Source organism: Echinops telfairi, unplaced genomic scaffold, assembly GCF_000313985.2.
Source record: "Echinops telfairi isolate 266 unplaced genomic scaffold, ASM31398v2 ScPeMD7_31;HRSCAF=116, whole genome shotgun sequence".
Lineage (NCBI taxonomy): Eukaryota > Metazoa > Chordata > Mammalia > Afrosoricida > Tenrecidae > Echinops > Echinops telfairi.
In genome coordinates this window covers 4,179,265-4,185,093 of record NW_022103928.1, presented here as the reverse complement: position 1 = coordinate 4,185,093, position 5,829 = coordinate 4,179,265, and positions in this window count along the sequence as shown.

Here is a 5,829-nt window from a genome sequence, read left to right as displayed (position 1 = left end):
TTGGGAGCAAAAATTAATATAAGAAACTGTCTTATTTTCAGGGAAACTGGGTACCATTATTTCCATGTTCAACAATCTATGGTACATTTACTCATAATCTATGGCACATTTACTCACACTTCCTGTCTGCTCTGGCTGCGCAGTAGCCAACAGTGAGCTGTGCAGCGGCACCCGCCACTATGGTCCAGAGTCCAGAGTTACGGTAGCTTCGGGGACCTTATTATGGGGAGGCCTTATGTTCAGGGAGGTCTTATTTTCGGGGGATGCCTTATGTTTCAGCGAGAGGCCAAACTGTAAGTAGGTCTTATTTTCAGGGGATGTCTTACTTTCGGGGAAACACGGTACTCCCTAAAACTCTTTAAAAAAATTGACTGCAATCCAGGCGATACCAACTAATAGCAACCCTGTAAGACAGGATAGAACTGCCTCTGCATATTTCTGAGATTTTAATTGTTAACGGTAATAGAAAGTCCCTTCTCCCAAAGAGGAGCTGGTGGTTTGGAACTGTTGACCTTGTGTGTGGGAAACAGAGAACAGGAAGAGAGTGTGTACAGATGAATTCTTTATTCTCAAACAGTGGAAAGTCTGACAGTCTGAGTTTCTGAGGTGTAGGGAGGCCTTCACCTTTGTGAGTTGGAAATGAGTCCCAATCATATTCTCTTAATTAATATTGTTCCCTACAATATCCTCCCATAATGATGCTACCATAAAGTTACTTCTTACAAACACATGGCTGATTGCTATGTATCTGACAACTTTAACTAGAGGAGCTATTGCTCTCTAGGCTCTGAAGATAGCCACTCCCTTACCTACCCCCAGCACTGGTGTTACTCCTCCAAATGTACCCAGGGACTTTTATGGTTAGGGTACAGCCCACTTTGTGACATATGTGGTACCTGTAATTAGGGGGGCTTGCAATCCCTAGAGTATATAAGCCTCTGTTGGAAGTATGTTCTCTCTCTCTGCGTGGACCTGGCTCCTGAAGTCAAGAATGTGACGGTGAGCCCTTGCATGCCTTTTCTTGTCTGATGTCTCTTTAATTTACCCTTAGATTATACAACCACACCCCCCCACCCTACACTTGGACCCTACACTTATGGATCACCACCCAACTCATAACCACTAAGGCTCCATAGGCCTGTCCTATTTCTATGACTGATTGTCAATTAGATAATGTTGATTCATGGTTTTTGTTGGCTGATTTCAAAGGTAAATTACCAGGTCTTTCATCCTAGTCCATTCTAGTTTAGAAACTCTGCTAATACCTCTTTGGTATCAGAGCAGCATGCAAGCCTCCGCTGATAGATGGATGATGGTTGCAAATGAGACACATTGGCCAAAAATTCTAACTCAGTCTCCTACACTGAAGGTGGAAATTCTATTACTGAATAACAGTGTCCCCATGCCTGTAGTTGACAATATAGCCTTTATTTTAAACAACAAAAATAATTTGGAAGAGAAAGGTAGGTATGGAAGTCATTAGTTGGCTATTTCGAGGGCCTGACTGAAATTGGGTATTTACTACCTCACAGGCTTTTAAAGCTTAGTGTGCAAAATGAGTGGTTTGAGTAATTTATTTAAAATGCAGATCATTAGAACGAATCCAAGAAGGGTTCTTAAACAGAGAATAGCCTATTTGGTATGCTTTTTAAAAAAGATTATCCAGGCTGCTCTAAGATGGCTAACTTAAAGAAATGTGTGACAGCAGTTAAACCTTCAGGTGGTGGCAGGGTTGATATCAATAAATGAGTGGATTGTGGGTTATTTTGATTGAAAAATTTAAAAAAAACAGAGAAAAAGAGGATAGGAGGAAAATTTTGCATTGGGCAAATCTCTTCCTGCTGCTGCAAAAAATTTTTTTAAACATTAAAGTGTAAAGATTAATTTTGAAGACTAAGCTATGCCTAATCTGAGTCATAGTATCACCCCATATACAGGTGAAAACTAGACAGTTACTATGGAAAAGGTACAGCCTGAATACCTTCAGTAGTGAGGGTGTTGAGACTTTCTTATGTGCTTTGGAAATGTTATCAGAGGAGACCAGTCTCTGGAGAGTGACATCATACTTGGGACTCTCTCACCAAACCAAAATCACTGCCGTTGAGTCAATGCAGACTCAGAGAGAATCCCAGGTGGGTTTCCAAGATTATAACTGTTTATAGGAGTAGAAAACCCAGTATTTCTCCCAAGTTTCTGCTGGTGGTTTCAAAATGCCGACCATGTGGATCACAGCCCAATTCAAAAGCTCTGCAGAACTAGGGATCAGCAAAAAAAAGAGGCAGACTCTCAATAAAATTGATTGACACAGTGGTTACACAAATGTGACAAACATGTGAGCACATGTTGATGTGCTCAAACACATCAACAATTGTGAATATGGTACAAGACCTTGCATTGTTTTGTTGTATTATACATAGTGTAATTATGAATCATAACCAACTCATGGCACCTAACAACAACATAAAATATCACTATTAAGGCTCTACTAGGCCTTTAAAAAGAGAAGTTTGGAACTCGGGATGTAAAAGTGGGCTGGAAATAATTCTCAGGCTATTATGTAAATTAGGGAAGGGAGACTTGAATTATTATGTCAACGAGATTTGTCAATGCAGATATTGTAAAGAAAATAATCTAGAGCAGCGGTTCTCAATCTTCCTAATGCCGTGACCCTTTCTTAGAGTTCCTCATGTTGTGGTGACCCCCAACCATATAATTATTACTGTTATGAATACGGCAACCCCTGTGAAAGGGTCATTCGAACCCCAAAGGGGTCATGACCCACAGGTTGAGAACTGCTGGCCTAGAATTACCAGCAAATGCTCTTAAAATGTTTATGTTGTGTTATTATTATCTCAATAACCAGCATATGTTTTGATTTATGTATTACAAACACCGTGATAAACAATTTTTAAGGGTACAAAAATTATAAACATTCAGAAAAGACAGAAAATGAATTACCAATCTAATGTGGATTTAACAAATGTCAACATTATGCATCAAAAAAAGATGGAAAGACTACACAGAAACATTGTACCAAAAAGAACTGGTAGATATTTAACCTTTTCAAGAGGTAGCATAGGATCAAGAACCAATGGCACTGAAAGAAAAAGTAATTGTATATCAGGAGAACATCCCAGACCAATCCAAATCATGTCCATAAGCCGGAGACCAGTCCATAAGTCCCTCTTGAGACCCACACAGTCACAAGAAATGATGCAGAATGCAAGAATATCACAGGCCAGTAGGTCCAAAGTCTTGTGGATCCAATGGCAGTGGATGCATCTCCAGGGCTCTGGCTCAGGGTCAGCCAGCAGAAAGGTGTAAATGGAGAGATTGGGGGAGTTCCCCAGGACCCTCCTTATGAAAATACCACGCCCACAAAGAGGTACCATTAGGCTGTGACATGATTGACAGGTTGATTACCACACCTGCACTTTTTTCTATCTACAAGTTGACATGAAAATATATAACTACCACAAGCTGCCTTCTCAAAGTACTGTCAGCTGTAATGATGCGGTTGCTAATGAGGTATTACACAAAATGAGGAAGAAGAGGTATAAACATCCACCGATAATTGGAACATGTAATGTATGAAGAATGAACCTAGAAAAATAGAAATTATAAAACTGAAATGGTGCATAATAATTGATATTCTAGGTATTAATGAGCTAAAGTTGATTAATATTAGTAATATTGAATCACATAATCATATCATTGATTATTATAGAAATGAAAAATAGAGAGGAATGGTGTTACATTCATCATTCAAAAAAGACATCTCAAGATCTAACTTGAAATACAATGCTGCCTGTGATAAGTTATATCTATATAGATATATAGATATAGATATTTACATAGAAATCCAGTTACTACCTCTATTATTCAAATATACACACCAACACCTAAAGCTAATCATGAAGTAACTGAAAGACTATACCAACTTCTTTAATGTGAAATTGCTCAAACATACAAAGAAGATGCATGGATATTTATTGATGACTGGAATGTTAAAGTTGGAAACAAAGAAGTGGCCATAGTTGTTCACTACATCTGTGGAATTCACTAGATGGAAGACATAGATATCCAACTGACGACATCTGTGGGAAGATATGCCTAAGAAGTTCAAGATCAGGAGCCAAAACAGGTCTAGGGCTGACTGTGGAATAAACTATCAATTACTCATACGCTAGTTGAGATGGAAATTGAGTAAGATTAAAACTAGTCTACAAAAGCCAAAATAGGACCTTAAGTATATCTCACCTGAATTTATATAACATCTCCAGAACTGATCTGACATGATGAACACTAATGACAAATGATCTAATGAGCTATGGGATGATATCCAGAACATCACACATGAAAATAAAAGGCCATTGAAAAGACAAAGAGGTAAAGGAAGATCCAAGTGGTTGATAGAAGAGACTCTGAAACTTCTTCTTAAACAGAGTATCTGTGCTAGCCTGCACTGCCTAGAAAAACAAATCTAGAGACACTCATGTGTGTGAGAGAGCTTTATACCAAAGAGTAGTTGTATATTAAGAAAACATCCCAGATCAAGCCCATAAATCTGATATTGGTTTCTAAGTCTGATACTAGTCCATAAACCAATCTTCAGATTCATGCAGGAAGATCACAGGATGGTAGGTGCAAAGTCTTGTGGATCCAATGGTTGGTGGACACATCTCCAACATTCTGGCTGCCATTAGCATGGCTCCACGTATCTTGTCAACAGGAAGGTGAAGCAGAGAGAGTGCAGTCCACCTCCCAGGAGAAAAAGAGAGGAAGTTCTTAGAATCCTCATGGTTAGGTTGTGCCCACAAGGAGGCATCATCAGCCTGTGACCCAATTGACAGGCTAGCCTTTATTCTTTTATCAAGTTGATATGAAATTGTGTAACTACAACAGAAACTAAAACAAATGGGGGGAAATGATGACGTAAAAGAGTTGAACATAAAATTTCAAATGGCTGCTCAAAAAGACAAAGTATAGTATCATAATGAAGTACGCAAAGATCTGGAATTAGGAAACCCAAAAGGAAGCACACACTCAGTAGATCTCAAGCTGAAAGACGTGAAGAACAATTTCAAGCCTTGAATTGCAATATTGAAGGATTCTCTGAGTTAAATATTGAAAAATTCGGCAAGCATAGAAAGAAGATGTGAGGAATCTACAGAGAAATGTACCTTTCTCCAGCCACAATACGGTCAGCATGTAACCATTTCAAGAGGTAGCACATGAACAATATGTATTACAACTCAAATAAACATGTAAATAAAAAAGGAATATTCACCACTGGACCAATAAATAACATCATGGTAAAAAGAGAAAAGGTGGAAAATGTCAAGGATTTGATTTCACTGGGTCCATAATCAGTGCTGAGGGAAGCACTTTCATGGACAAATCTGCACAACATCCCTTTAAAGTGTTGAAGAGCAAAGCCACCGCTTTGAGAATTAAAGTATGCCTGGACCAAGCTGTGGTTTTTTTAAGTGCTCATATGCCTGTGAAAAGTGGGGAAAATGTAAGGAAATAGATAACTAGGACTTTCTTCTGAGGTGCCCCTTGGAAGACATAACTTGTGAGTGTTTTAGTTATCCATTTGTACCACCTAGGGCCCACTCCTTGATTGTCAGTTTTTGTATTGTGGTGAGGTGTGTGTTACTGTGATGCTGGATGCAATGTCATGCTAAGTGAAGTAAGTCAGGCACAAAAGGACAAGTACAACATGAGTCCGCTGAGGTAAGCGATAAAAAAAAAAAATGCAAAAGGGGTATAGGGAAAAAGCTACTATATACAAACATTCTTGGGGTAAGGACCAGGTAATATGGA